We start from the raw sequence: 16299 nt of genomic DNA, 5'->3' as shown, positions 1-16299 counted from the left end.
AAAGTTGCTTGATGATTGATTCAAAGGAAAAGAAGTCTTTATTTTGGTACTTGCACCCTCAATGGGCATCCTAGATCCATACCCTATATAAACACTTGTTTGCCTATGTAAATAGAGGGCAATAATCCAAAGTAATCAGTCAACTGGGGTTTAGTAAGTATCAGTTACAGGAACAGGGCTAAGCACTAGGGATTCAAAGAAAGGCAAAAAAATAAAACTAAACCATAGTCCTTGCCCATGGAAAAGACAGTACGCAAACAGTTCTATACAGACAAGACACATACAGGACAGACTGTGGGTAGACCCAGAGAGAAGGAACTAAAATTAAGGACTAGGAAAAGTTTCTTGCAAAAGAAGGAGCTTTAGCTGATACTTAAAGGAAGCCAGGGAAACCAGGAGGTGCAGATGAGGAGGGAGATATTTCCAGGCATGGGGAACAGCCAGGGAAAGTGCTCCAAGTCAGGACTTAGATATCTGAGTAATAAGAAGGAAACCAGTGTCACTGGGTGGAAGAGAATGGGAAGGGGAGTAAGGTATAAGGTGTAAGAAGATTGTAAAGGTAACAAGGGTCTGGGTTATGAGGGCTTTAAAAGCCAGAGAGGATTTTATATTTGATCCTGGAGGCGACAGAGAAAACAGGAGGGTTCAGGAGTCAGGCCAGTGCTTTAGGAAGATCTGTTTGACAGCTAAGTAGAGAAAAGACTGAAGTGGGTAGAGACCTGAGGCAGGAGACCAACCAGGTATGAGGTGATAACGGCCTATACCAGGGTGGTCACAATGTCAACGGAGAGAAGGGGACGTAGAGAGATGTAAAGAACATAGAAGTAACAGGACTTACTTAACAAGTGATTGGATATGGAAGGTAGCTAGAGACAGTGAGGAGTTGAGGAGGATGCTTAGGTTTTGAGCCTTGGTATTGACTGGGAGGAGGAGGATGCCCTAGACAGTAATAAGAAAGCCAGGAATATAATAACAGTAACAAAAACAACATTTTTATAGCCTTTTAAGGTTTATAATGCACTTTACATATTTTTAAATGGTTTTTATTATTTTGTTGTAATGTGTGCTTTTGTGATATAGTACCTAGGTTTGACTATTATAGCTGGACAAGTTATCTGTTCAAATGAAATAACAGATATAAACTCTGATGACTCTGAATATCTGAGATGTTATGCAGTTTCTCCCTATTATTCCCTTTCGACCTATTCCATTCTGTGAATTAAAAGCTTGATCTCTCTTAGTCACACAATCATTTAGAGCTTGGAGCTCATCTAGTTCAACCTCTCATTTCTACAGATAATGAAACTGAGGCACAATTGTTTAGAGTCCCAGGGTTAGGCATAAAGCTATGATCTGCCTTCTTCAATCTCTGGAACTACAGAAACTCAGCTATTTGGGCTGTAGAAACTACCTTCAAGCTGCAGGCATATTAGACTGCCAAGATATCTAGTTAGGCAATACCTAAGGTGAGTTTCATAGTAAGTAAACTTGAAAACAAGATTATATAACTGATTAAATCCAAAATCAGATAATCTTTATGTATCTTAGTGGTGTGCCAACCACTGCCTATGCTCTATAAGACCTCAGGATATAATAAGCTATAGTGATGTGAATATTAAGACATAAGATTGATTTTTCTTTTAACATGTCAGCACTTGGACATCCCAATGAATGTTCTTCCCCATGCCAGTAATCACTGTGGAAGGCAAGATACTGTTCCAAAACTACAGCTAGTACTCCAAATACTTTTTTAGAACTCCTCTTTCCTAATTATCCTATGCTTATATCATTATTCTTATCTTGAATACCCTTCTCTCCTACAATCCACATTTATTATATACTTCATGTTTCAGCTTAAAATTCCCTGTGTCTGAGAAGTATTTTCTTGCTAAATTCATTCCAGTGTTACTACTGCTGTACTTAATAATCCCTCATGAACTATGTGTGGTAGGCATGCCTAGACCGGGGACCAGAGGAATTGGATAGGTCTTTTTCCTTTCTATCAAAGTGAGACTTCAGCCATCTAGTTTGATTTCTTCTTGTCTTTGGTACTACTTGCCCTACAAATGTGTCCGTGAGCTATAATGCGGTTCACACCCTAGAGAAGGCCTTCAAAGGGTGATGTGGATACCTATATGCTTTATGTCCTCTGTTTTCTTACCTTTGCTCCTATCATTCCCAAGGCCTGGCATGCCCTGCCCCTTTAATCCTGCCTGGTCTTCAAAGTTTATTTCAAATGCCACTTGTAAGAAGACTTTCCTGATTTCCTTTCTTTTGGTCATAATCTTTTCTTCCCCTCGGACTTTACATAGCCTTCTTCTTGTATGGACTCATCTTGTACGGTTTTGCATTACATACAAATATGGTTATTTCTTGTGTGGGTCATCTCTGCCCAACTGGATTAGGAAAAACTGGGTGATGTCTTACTTAATCTTTTTATTCCCCTAAGCTTCTTAAACAGGGGGCTCTGTATAGAATTATTTGTTTCTCTCCCTCAAAAAAAATTGCCTTTTATGGTCATTGTTGCAATTTCTATTCCATCCTCCCCCACACCCTCATTCCTCATTGACCACTTCTATTTACTACAAGAACATGAAACATGGCTTGACTGAGCTGCATTCCAGAAGAGAAGGTGATAATCACAAAACACCATGACATTCAGTGCTATTACTTGTAGAAATTAGCAGAACACAAGACGTTGCTCCACACTATCAATGGTTATCTAGTCTATTGGTGGTAACCTTCCTCTTCTGACAATGACATCCTTTTAGCTTTAGAGGGCAAATGTTGATGAAGCCAGTGTCATCAGAGGACTCATAAGTGCCCTGCACACCAACTCTTCATTGTATAGTGACAAGGGAGACTGCCTGTTCCTTGAAAATGCACACCTGGACTTTGCTGGCAATGCAGTGGGAGAGGAACTCACACTCTAGGCTGTGCCAGAAACCACTGTAAAGCAATTCAGAGAATTTCAAGGCCAGGCCTTGTTTGATTTGTGTGTGCTTCCTGATCTATCAAAGCTTCAATATATAAATATATAAAATGAGTATGATAGAGGATTCAAACCCAGGTCTTCTGACTTCCAATCAAATGCTTATTCCTTTAAACCATGCTGTTTTCTAAAACCATGTTCCTCTGGGAGAGAGGAACAAAAACAAACAAAATTCTCTGTTTGGTTCGATCTGAAATGGCAGTTTAAGGAATTCCTAGAGAGGAAGGAGTTAGATCCATTTCTCACCCTTCCAGGATGTTGCTGAATTGTTTACTTATTATCCTTGAGCTACTAATTGCCCAAAGTGTGGAAAGAGAAATGGTTTTGGAAACAGAGGACTCTAGCTTGGATTTTTGATTGTTTACTTACTACCAATATCACCTGAGGCAAGTTATTTAATCAAATCTGGGCTTTTATTTCCTTATTTGTAAATCATCTCCCATGTCCCAACCAAGGCTAAATGTTTATTGTAATCCTTATTTTGTACACTAATAATAGTAAACCTCTGGGGTTCTTTTGATTTATTGCATAAGGGTCTAGAATTAAGTTGGTCTTCTTTGACTCCCTGAAAGAGGATCTATGGGATAATCAAAGTAGCCCAGCCCTATTCTAATTTCTGGTCACAATAAGGAATGTTTTTATATTTCTACAGTATGAGTTTTGGCTGCTCAATAATATAATCTATTCTCCCATTTTCATAACACTGTTCCTGTGAACCAACTTCCCCATTGTTTTTTTAATCCAAAAACGTGTTTTATCTAAACTAAGTATCAGTGGTAAGCAGGATACACCTGGAGAGGTTAAAATTGAGTGATCTACTACTTTTCTTGCCCTACATTCTTGCCTAATACAGTACTAGTTCTCAAAGTCTTTCAGGAAAGTGTTTCCTTTCTGGAAAAAATAAAAAGCAAAAGATCTAGATATTTTTCCTTTGTTAAACAACCAGATAGTTATATTTTCATGAATGTCCATAGTGCTTCCTCTTAATCTTCTTAAATGTTTTTTGAAAACTTAGTTGTCACTTAACTATAAACACTGTTTGTCCTAAGAGAGCCCTCCCTTGTAACAAAAAGGCACATGAAATCCAAACAAATTGACACAATCCCCGTGTCTGACAATGTATATATCTCATTTTGAACCTATGGTTTACTACCTCTCCACTGATGGAGGCAGGCACACAGACAGACAGGTAAATAGATAGACAGGTGACACAGTGGAGAGAGGGCAAGACTTGGAATCAAAAAGACCTGAGTTTGCATTCTGCCTCAGACACTTACTAGTTATGTGACCTTAGGCAAGTCCCTTAACCTCTCTGTGCCTCAATTTCTCTATTTGTAAAACAGGGGTGATAATAACATCTACCTTCCAGGGTACAAATGAGTTGACATATAAATCATTTTGAAAACCTTAAAGTGCCATGTAAATGCTATTATTATAGATAGGAGAATTTATTAAGTGTTTACTACGTGCTAAGCATCTAGAATAGAAATACTGAACAAACAAAACCCGTAAGCTGAAAAGTGGGGGATGATTATAAAAGCTAATGTTGAAAATTAAAAATAAATAAATGTTTAAATAACTTTCAATCTTGTGTAAACATGAGTTATCATTGTTTAGTCGAAATTTGTTCTATACTGTTAGTTCAGTTTGGTGCAGATTAACTCAGCATCTATGACATTAAGGTCGCTATACCAGATGCTAAGGATAGAAGTGCAGAAATTAAAAAAATATGTTTTAAAAAGAAAAGTGGGGGATGGGAGAAGTTGCATGATTTGGGATGACTTGAAAGTATTAAGCAGGTCTGGTTCCAGGCAAGATAAACCTATCAAAGCCAGAAGAACCAAGGACAAAGTCCAAGGATGGGAGAATTGGGGTGGTAGGGGTTGAGGAGAAATGGAAATTGATGGCCAGATTGAAAACAGTATGGTGTAGATGGAAATGAAAAAGAAGGAAACTTAATAATCCTCTTTTATAATATCATTCTCTTTCTACTTCATAATGATTATCTTGTTAGAGTTCTACCCAAGCTCCCCAGATGGAATATGGTGGGAAGAGCTTGATGATCGTATTCTGGGTCTAGCTGTGATTCAGATTTTTGTGACAATTGCCTCCTTAACATTTCCTGCTTAATATGAGAAAAGGGGTAGGAGGGAAGATGCTGGTGCTAGCCCTGCCCTCCCTCATAAAGTCACATTAGTCTGATACTTTCGTTCCTCATGAGCCAAAGAGCAGTTTTGCTACATAACAGAAGCTTGTGTGTTTCAGCCAGCAGGTGGCAACCAAATTAAAGCTAAAAGTTTACCTAATCACATTAACAGGTGAAAACATTGGTTTTGCATTTTGGAAAGCTAAATGCCAATTGCAAGAAATACATTTGGCTCTGAAACTAAAAGCCATTAAAGAATTTTTTTTAAACTTTAGGTCTGAGACTCATCTGATTTTTTTAAAGTTTGTTTTCAATTTTTCTCCTAGAGGTTCATTGTTATATCTTTATTTTTGTGAGGGGTTTTTGGGAAGGAATCCTCTAGAGTCACACAACATGATGCTTGAAATAATGAGGCTGCTCACTTATGTTGACAGTTTTAAAAAGCAGAATTAAAAAGCAAATCTTTCTAATGGTTTAAATTAATATTTCATGTTATCTTTGTTTTGTAAAGCTGTTTACAATTTGCCCAAGACAAATGTATGTACAACACTTATTTGTTCAATTTTTTAAAGAATATCTCCATTTTGTGGCTAGGTAGCCTTTAAAAAATTAGAATGAAACTCTTTATTATGATGGTTTATTAGAGAATCATAGAACTTTTAGATGCGGAAATTATCTAGTGAAACCTAAATCCTATTGCAGAGAGGGACATTGATGCTTAAAGTCACATAGGTAGTATCAGATCCTGCCCTAGAATCCTAGGTTTCTGATGCATAATTCACTACTTTCCCCAATATCTCCACACTACCTCTTATATACATAACTGTGAATTAAATAATGATTCAATTATTTCTTCCTGTGCATTTGTGAATATGATTCAGTATGACTATATGTGAATAAAATATAATACCTAGCATTTATATAGAGTTTTAAGATTTGCGAAGCACTTTACAGATATCTCATTAGGTCTTCAGATCTTTGGGAGATAGGTGCTGTTATTATCCTTATGTTAGGGATGAAGAAATTGAGGTAGACAGAAGTTAAATGACTTATCCAGGGTCACAATAACTAGTTAGTGTCTAAGGACAAATTTGAACTTAGGTCTTCCTGACTCCAGGTCCAGCACTTTGTTCACTACGGAGTCCCCTAGCAGCATCTTATATACATACTATATTGCATATGCAGATTATGGGTTATAGAATTCAAAGGGGGCAGAAGGAAAGGTTAAGATAAGTATACACACAGGTATCTATTTATATCTCTGTCTATCTATATGTGTGTGTGTGTGCGTGTGTGCGTGTGTGTGTGTGTGTGTGTGTGTGTGTGTGTGTGTGTGTGTGTGGAGAAAGAGAGAGAGAGAGAGAGAGAGAGAGAGCATGAGCCCGGTTAAGATAAATGTGTGTATACATATATAATACACACATACATGTATATATGCATACACATACATATATATATATATACATAGTACCTACCAGCATTGTGCTAAGTACTCTTACAGATATTGTCTTATTTGAAAGAGACAGTAGAGATCATCTAGTCTCAGTGTTACGTTAGTTTTGAAAGTAATTTCGAAGTCCAATCCCATAATTCTACAGATGAGGAAACCGAGGTACATTGAAGTTAAGTAACTTGTGCAAAATCTCACAGAAAATAAAAGGCAGAAATCCTCTGGCATTTTTCCAACTAAGCTACGTCCATGTATAGAATATTTGTATTTATAAAGCATACTGTATAATTACACACAAATAATATCATAGACCTAGAGATGGAAGGAAGGGTCAGTGAACTGGCGCAGTGGATAGAGTGACAGACCTGAAGTCAGGAAGACCTGAGTTCAAATGCTGCCTCAGATTCTTACTAGCTGTGTGACCCTAGGAAAGTCACTTAACCCTGTTTGCCTCAGTTTCCTCATCTGTAAAATGAACTAGAGATGGAAATGACAAACTACTCCCATATCTTTGCCCAGAAAACCCCAAATGGAGTCATGAAGAGTTGGCCATGACAACAAAAAGATCTGGGAAGGACCGTAGGGGTCAGGTAATCTAGCACCCTCATTTTAACGACGAGAAAACTGAAAAAGAAAGTGTCAGTTAATGGAAATTACACTGCATTTGAAATCAGATAACCTAGGTTTGAATCCTGACTGTTTCATTTACTATCTGTATGACCTTAGGCAAGTACTCTGCAGAGATTCAGTGACCATGGTGTCCTTGTTGTTCTTCAAATAAGACCCACTATTTCCTGGCCTTTTCACCCACTGTCCCCATGCTTGGAATGCTTTTCATCCTCCTCTCTAGCTCCTGGTTTCACTGGCTTCCTTCAAGTCCCAGGTAAAATTCCACCTTCCACAGAAAGCCTTTCGCAATTTCCCTTAATTCTAGTGCCTTCCCTTGGTTGATTATGTCCAGTTTATCCTGTACTTAAACTTGTTTGTACGTAGTTGTTTGCGTGTTATCTCTGTCATTATTCGGTGAGCTCCCTGGGAATCAGGAACTGTCTTTCACCTTTCTTGGAATCCCAAGTGCTGAGCACAGGGCCTGGTACAGAGCAGTGGAACTTAATAAATGTTCATTAGTCTGACTGACTGAGCCTCACCTGTTTTCTCACCTGTTAAATAAGGGGGTTGGACTCACTATTCTCCAAGGCCCCTTTCAGCTCTAAATCTATGATTCTATGTTCCTAAGTGACTTGTCCAAGTCAGGTGCTAAGTTGCAGAATAGTGAAAACCTTTTAAGATATATGTAGATTAAATATTTACTTGGCTTAGTGTCTATCTCTTATACAAAGGACTTTGAATTTTCCTATTTAAGATAATCACTGATAGACTTGCAGGACTCTCCTCTCTTTTCTTATTCTTTGTTACAAAGGATGGCTGTCTCAGAGAGGAGGACCATAGGTTTTTGTAAATAAAGGTGTTATAAGATATAAAAGCTACCAATCATTTTTTAAAATTGCTGGAATCTTTAGAAAACCTTGTTGAAACCCCAGGTCTGGGCCAAGATAAAATCAACATCCCTTCAACTAAGCATTGCAAGGGGATCCAGAGAAGGCTTAAGGCACCAGGAAACTGACACTGGCATTTGTTTGGTGCTGAGCTGCAGTGCCCAGTCAACTCCAGATATCAATGGGCAGTCTGTGGGAGCCTCTTACTGCCACCTGTAGAGCAAAATGTCTAATGGTTAGTTAGTTCCAAGTCCCTTAGCTTGTAGGCAGTCTGTATTGATTGACTGACTGTACATACCACTTCCTGTCAGTAAGCATGGTATAAGGGGGGAAAAAAAACATTGGATTAGAAAGCAGAAGACTCCAATTCCAGCTCTGCCATCAACTAGCCATGCTACCTTGAGCAAGTCAGATTAATCTCCTTGCACCTCAGTTTCTTTCTCTGTGAAATGAGGGGCCCAGACAAGACCCCTTTCAGTTATAAAATTCTATTATGTGTCAAACCTACCTTTCCGGAGGCATGAGCAGTCAGTAGTTCCCAGTGTAGTATGGGCCCTACTTTCCTGCTAAATATCTCATTCTATAGTCTTTCTGCTTCCCTTACAGATTGATACACCATACTGGAAGGGGCTATGGAAGGCAGCAGGAACTTCTGGTGATATGGGCATCGAAGGATCAGGGTCCACACCAAATTAATTCTTTTCCATACAGCTACTTATGACTTGTGGATTGTGAGTGGCTCCTGAGGTCAGTGATATTGGAACAGGATGACTCATAAAAATACAGTTTTTATCGTGATCATATAAATATAATGCACAATGTTATATTGATTCTTATATATTATCTTGATGAGTATAGGTATGTCTATATTTCTTTTAATTCAGATTTGTGATTTCATCAGTGTAGGGAATTTCAAGTACAGAAACTTCTTCCACAGATAAACAACTCATCTTTAATTTTTAGAGTCTCAAAGAATTGTTTAGGACACCAAAAGTTTAAATGGTTTGCCCATAGTCACATAAATTACCATGTATCGGGCAAATCTTGAATTCAGGTCTTCTTGACTCCCTCTATTCACAGTGCCACTGACTCATTGATGCCACTGACATCGTCTCAGTCTCTATTTCTTACATGATAGTAATATGCCAAAAACAAAGAAACAAAAGGCCTAGTTTTCTCCATCTTGTCCAAATTGGAAGTGTGGGGGTCACTCACAGGCTTTGTCCTATGCTGATGACACAGGAGATTTGACCTGCTTTTTTTTTCCTGATCTGGGCTGTTTTGTCCCATTTTAGGCATATTAGAAGTCTGCTACTGGGGGTGGGGAATGGGTTAATTAATGTAATACATAATGCAGACACTCTGTGCTCAGAACTCCAAAGCTCAAGAGTTTCACTAACTTCAGTATCTATCCTTGGTAGCTGAATTTATCGTCATATATCACCATACCAGGATACAGCTATAGACTCATAAGTCCTATGAGAGAAGACAGTGCCTATATTGTTTTCTTTGCATTCCTTATAGAGGCCATGTCTTTGACCTTTAGAAAGCATTTATAGAGAGACATCCTGAGGTACTACCTAGAAGCCTGGCCTTGAAATCAAAAATACCTGGGGTCAAGTCCTGTCTGTGACCCATACTAGCAGAATAATCATGGGAAAATCACTTCATCTCATAGTATCCTGGGCAACTCGATAAAACTATGAGTTGCTGTTTTCCATCAGTGAAAGCAGTTCCTACACCAAAGTTCTCCACACTCATAAAATCATGTTGCTAAATGTTGAATATTATAGCTAGAAAGAGATCATGTCATACAACTTAGTCATTTTACAAATAAGAAAAGGAGAATTTGAAATTCTGTATCTCTTCCTTTTCAAATGTCATAAGCATATGTCTTTTTTTCTCTTCTCATAACAATTATATTTCAAAAAAATCTTTGGTCTTAGTGATGGTGGACACTCGCTGTGCTGGTATAGAACACAGCCCATTTATATCTTCTCACCCTGGGAGGTGTTCTTCCTTAGATCCTCCAAAGTAAAGCTTCCAGAGTTGCTAGATCCTTTCCTCCAGGTCTTTTTACATTTCAAGAATATTAATGAAACACTCTACCTACCCTTTTCTTATGCCTTATTCTTAACACGTGGCTCAGTTCCTCTCTAATCATCCATTTGCTCAATGATATTCCTTTGGCTTCATGAGCACAAATCATAACTGCTGCATTTTGCTAATGCCCAACAGAAACTGTAGCTTTCTAAGATGCACAGCCATAGAACACAACTGGGAGAAGTTTTTTGCAGCACCTCTGACTCTTAAGCTGCACACCCTATCCCCTGCTCTTATAAGAGTACTGGGAGCATTGGTTTAGGGGAACAAAGTCAAAATCAGTAGTTCAGTGACTGTTCAAAATGATGGTTAAAGTCCCAGTAATGAAGAAAAGGTTTTTTACTGGGGCTGACTACTGATTGCATTGTCCCTGTAATGTGATGGGTTAATTGCAACCAGATAAATGAATGAATGAATGAATAAGTGGATGGATAAAAAAAGCATTTTTAAGCACTTCAGTTGTACCAGGCACTGTTTAAAAGTTGGAGATATAAGTACAAGCAAACAAGACAATTCCTTCCTATAAGAAACGTAGGTTTTAATAGGAAAAGACAACATGTAAAGAGAAGTTAGCATGGCAGGTTTGGAAGTAGCCTGGAAGATATAAGAAATCTGAGTAAGATAAAATGAAAATTCACTTATCAGAGTCCAAGGTCCCACAGAAGAGTCCAGGTTCCTGTGGATTGGAATAAGAAATAAGGAGCCTGGCCAGATTGCAGTTTGCAAAGTTTTAAATCAGAGATCCTTGCCAATAACCATATAGCTAACACAGGGAAACAACTACCCTTTTGTTGTTGCTCATTCATTCCAATCATGACCCCATTTGGGATTTTCTTGGCAAAGATAGTGGAATAATTTGCTATTTTCTTCTCCAGTTCATTTTACAGATGAGGAAACTGAGGCAAACAAGGTTAAGTGATTTTTCCAGGGTCACACAGCCTAGGTAGTATCTGAGGTCACATTTGAACTCAGGAAGATGAGTCTTCCTGACACTAGACCCAGCACCCTAACCATTTCACCACCTACCTACTCTACTAAGTTCCACTTAATGCTGGATCCCTCATTCCATTCTCTTGGTGCCATGAGTGAGCCAAGATGCTAACTCTAGAGTTTCTGCCTCTGTACCCAATGACCTTATGGGAAGTATGCATTGAATATACTGTGGGAACTGTGAAACTGCCTTATTGGTTTTTTGCCTCTTCAGAATAGACTGAAGCTATATATTGCCTAGGACTCCTGGATCCAGATTAATTATATTTGGGGGTAGAGGAGAGGAGACCTGTGATGTGAGCTCATAACTTCTTAGGTTATTTTATACTTTTAAAAAAATCATGCATTGTGTCCTCTCATTGTTAAATATGGTTATTTCCTTACTGATTTTATATGGATAGAGTCTAGATCTGTGATTTCACTGACATAGGGAACTCCCAGAAGAGATATCTTCTGAGATTTTATGCTGAATAAATTTATTGATTCTATGCTAAGGGAATACACTACATGCAACCTTCTGGCATGTGTGCCTGCTTCTTCAGGTAACCAACTCCATTCTGCCAAAGTCATACGAGTTCATTGAGATTTATAGCCTGTCATGACTTTGTTTCAATCTACCTTTTAGTTATTATATGTTACTACCCTTCACAATTAATTAACTAGTGGATGAATTTTAAAAAGCATTTTTAACACTTTATTTGGGAGATACAAGTACAAGCAAACAAGACAATTCCTTCTTCTAAAAAAAATTATGTTCTGATAGAAAAAGACAACATATAAAGAGAAGTTAGCATGGCAGGTTTGATTCAATCAAACTGGCCTTTTTAATGCTGCCGCTCACATGTGGAAGTATTTCCTATCTCCAAGTGACTTTGTATAAGTTGTCCCCATGACTGAAGCAGACTCCCTCACTGCCTTTTCCTCTTGGAATCTCTAGGATGTTTCAAATCTCATTTCAAATGCTGCCCCCTCAAAAGGGCAAATGTCTCCCTCAAAATACCACTTTGTATGTCTTTTACACATACTTCTTTTAAGTTTATGCATTGTCTCTCCTATTGAATATAAGCTCCTTTAGGACTGGAACTATATCATTTAGGTCTTTATTTCTGCAGTGGCCCTTTCTGTGCCTAGGATAGAAATTTCATAAATGCTTGATTTTGTTGTTGTTATTCTTGTTTGCATTGATTTTTGTTCTAAGATGCACAACCATTGATTGATTTTTGAAATACAGAAAATTCAACAAGAGGTGAGACTAGCTAGTGGGTGGGGGTCTGAGCTAAGTTCTAATTGGTAGTTACCCAAATCCACACACCCCCTAGCTATTTCTTGGCACTGACATATAATGGAAAGTCTTTAGGTCTTTAATTTTCTGGTAACCATAGAAAATATGACATTTATTTAGCACTTCCTTCCCAGGTTGGCAGGTACCCACTGTCAGGGTGAGTATGAGAGTTCCTAGTAGAAAGGTATCACATTCACCCAGTGGTAAAGTAGCAAAGTGCTTTTAAAAATTGTCTCCACGGTAGGTGATGCTGTTCAGAAGATAAATGGGAGCATTTATGCAAAGAAAACTGAAGCCCAGGTTTTTCTCTTAACCCTGGAATCATCCTTCTGCAAAATTTTCTTCTTTCCTGATCTTTCTCCTTTCTACTTATCTACTTATCCCTTTGGGTTTCCAGAACCTAAGTAGGAAAGGTCACCTCTGGCTCACCAGTATATTAGTCTGATAGACCTCCCAGGAGTATTTGCATTTCAAAACAGATCCTTGGGAGAGCATAATGATTAAAATAAACTAAATTCTAAGTCAGAATTTCAGAGGTTAATATCTTTAAGGGTGTGGGGGAAGCCTTTCCATTGTACTCCAAGTGACTGCAATGGACCACTACTGTGACACCTGTCTTGACTTCCAGGTAATATTTCCTTCTTCTCTACAGTTGTATTTGTGATGTGGGGATGTTGAGGCAAGGGGAGGCAGAGTTGCTCAATCATATTCTTTTCTGCCAGATACCCCAGAGGAAAATTCAACCACTCTTAATGACTTGGAGAATGCATTTTTCCAGCCCTGGGATTATTTCAAGTAGCTGAGTTAGTAACAACTACAATTTATAAAGCAAAGGTCTTCCTAAATTAGATACTTGTAATTTATAATTAAGCTTAATTGTAGTTGTTGATCAGGGTTGCCAGTGGTAATTTCATGTGCTGTACTGTAGAAGACCATGGACTCTGGAGGTTTTCTCTCCTCTCTTGATGCTTTTTCATATCTTCAAATAGCTCAGTGAGATAAAGACAGGTTGAAACTAATGGCATAGCAGTGAGTCCCAGTGTGACAGCGACAGTGGAATTTCTAAGGAGAAAAGGGAAAGAAGGGGAGAGACAAAATGAGATTTTTTTTTTTATTTCCCTATTCCAGGAGGTACAGCTGATGCTACTCTTTTCACAGGCAAGAAAACATTTTATCAGCAATTATTGCATTAGTAGAGTATTGTGTATGAAAGTAAACCAGATACCCATTTTAATTTGCTAAGAGATCAAGACTCTGGAATGAGCTGTAACCTTAAGTCTTAGCATCATAATGCTTTTTGTTCTCAGGACCTGCGCTATGGGAACCTGGAAATAGTTTTTTAGTATGGCTTTATTGTATAGAAATATTGCGGTGGTGGTAGAAATAAAAACATCTTTGTAGAGTGCTTAAAATTTATAAAGTGCTATCCTCACAATCCTGTAAGATGGACAGTAATAGTATTATTATACCCATTTTACCAAAAGGATAACCAACTTCACCATTTTAATGCTGCCTGGCACAGAAAAATAAACACATCAAATAAACCCCCAGCTTCCAGCCAATCCATTTGTTTCATCTTCATCTGTGATTGTACTGATATGTGGAATTTCTGGTGAGAAAATTCCTTTTACTAAGGCTGTCAACTTCTGTTCTGCCATTTAGAGTCTCAGAGAATATCCTGAGGCCCTGAAGGGTTACCATTTAAATTTCCCACAATGTACAATCCTGAAAACAGTTAAAACATCAAGAATGTTTGTAACTGATCAGATCTGCAACTTCAGTAGCTTTTTTTAACCTCTTCATTTGTACAGTTGTGATTGCGTACATTGTTCTTTTTGTTGTTTTGTCCATATTGAATGACTTGATTCATGTTCTAGCATTCCCTTAAATTTTTCCTAACTTTGCTTATTTCTGTTGAGCAGCACCATCTTTCCAGTCATCCAGTTTCTAATCTGTGTAATCAACCTAGAGAGAGAGGTTGCAGTCCAGTACTCAAAGACTTTAAATATAAACGAAGGAATTTGTATCTAATCCCAGATGAAATGAGAAGTCGCTAAAGCTTTTTGAAGTTTAGGTTTAGTTAGTTTAGTGCTGTGTGTTCGTCCTCTGTTGCCAAAGAAGACCATGCCATCATAGAAATAATGACATGACTTGCACTTGACTTTGTTTTTTTTGGGTGAGGGGGTGCTGTGCAGGTCACCAGCCTCACTTCTCTTCCAGAGCCATCTGAATCCAGTGACCAGATATTCATCAGGATGAGTGGAGATGGATGACCCAGGATGAGGCAGTTGGGGTTAAGTGACTTGCCCAAGGTCACACAGCTAGTGTCAAGGGTCTGAGGTGAGATTTGAACTCAGGTCCTCCTGACTCCTGCATTGCTGCTCTATCCACTGCACCACCTAACTGCCCCTATATAACTTAGTGCCAAGTCATTTAGCAATGACATAGTACTTTAGCAATACCATTTTGTCAACCATGTGGAAGATGGATCAAAGGGAGAAAGAAGCTAGAGGCTAGGAAACCAATGTGGTGTCTATTTCAACAATCCAGGTCAAAGGTGAGCAATATCTATTTACAATAGTGGATATGTAATCGGAGAGAAGGGGTTGGATGCAAAAGGTTTTGTGGATATAGAATGCGAAAGATTTAGCAACTCAGTTACAATTGTGAATTTAGATTATGAGAAGAATATAGTGCCTTCAACAGGAATAGGGAAGTGGGGAGGAGGGGAAGGTTTAGTGGAAAAGATAATGAACTCGTTTTGGACATGTTGAGTTTTGAGATGCATATGGAACACGCTGGTGGAGATGTCTAGCAGGTACTTGGAAATATGAGACTAGTAGACAGGAGAGACATTAGTGCTGGATATGTAGATATTGAAGTCATCTGTATAGGCAGGTAGTTGAAGCTATAGTAAGCCAAGAAGAACAGATAGTAGAGGAGGAGGGAGTGGGAGAGGGAAAAAGACAAAAGTAGAGATAAGGAGAGACAGAAAAGAAGAAGGGGAAAGAGGGGAAAAAGAGGGAACAAGACCTCGCTTTAATATATACCTATACGTAGCAGAGACATAAGTGTCACTACTGCAAAGAAGATTACAAATAGGTTATAAGGAGATAAGAGCTGAAGTATGACAGAGATATAGCACAAAAACCTAAGGAGGAGAGAGTATCCACTAGAAGTAGAAAATATGCAGGCTATCTATGAGCTGGTCCAGTCATTTTAGAAAACAATTTGGAATTATGCAAGAAATGCTTGGATATTATGAAATAAAATAGATTTGTGACACCTTTTGTTTTCATGATACATTGTTTTTCCTCAACCCCAAATGACCCCACTTTTGCAACCAAGAATATTGATTAGATCAAACTGACAATAACTATGCCTCATAGTATATGCAACATTTGATATCCGTGATCCACCCCCACCCCCCACTGCAAAGGAGCACATAGTAGAAAGAGACAATAATAAAAAAATTTGTAATTGAATTGAATTTATCCGATCTTTACTGTATCTGAATTTTATCAAGATACTATTAAAGATGAGAGAACATGAAGAATATCAGGAAAAAAATAGCAAAGTTGAGAGATTTGAAAAAATATCTCCAATGAGCAGATGTTGTAGTGGCCAGCTTCCATCATAATCCATCTTTTTCTTCAAGTTATCAACCCAGGTTTGACTTCTTACACAAAAGCTTCCCTGACCACTTAACCCATCTCCCACTCCATGATTCCTTCTGTTATCAATATCTGTATGTATATTTCCTCCCCCAGCAGATATTAAGACCCATTATATAAACCATTAGAGGTTTTTTTGTGTATTTTTGCAGCCAGTAATTTTCAT

At 38.2% G+C, this 16299-nt stretch overlaps 1 protein-coding gene across 4 annotated transcripts in view; it reads left to right on the top strand.

Annotated features, from left to right (window-relative positions):
• ARHGAP18 (Rho GTPase activating protein 18) overlaps positions 1-16299 on the top strand; it is a 235078-nt gene that overhangs the window by 36892 nt on the left and 181887 nt on the right. For 2 of the 4 annotated variants that reach the window (XM_072643300.1, XM_072643299.1), the window contains one exon: positions 8691-8831. The exons of the other annotated variants lie outside the window; for them this stretch is intronic. The gene's annotated coding sequence lies outside the window, so the exon portion shown is untranslated. The remainder of the gene's footprint in view (positions 1-8690; positions 8832-16299) is intronic. 4 annotated transcript variants of the gene reach the window in all.

Source organism: Notamacropus eugenii, chromosome 2, assembly GCF_028372415.1.
Source record: "Notamacropus eugenii isolate mMacEug1 chromosome 2, mMacEug1.pri_v2, whole genome shotgun sequence".
Lineage (NCBI taxonomy): Eukaryota > Metazoa > Chordata > Mammalia > Diprotodontia > Macropodidae > Notamacropus > Notamacropus eugenii.
Note: the sequence above shows the minus strand (reverse complement) of the source record. Positions and strands in the feature narration are given on the sequence as shown.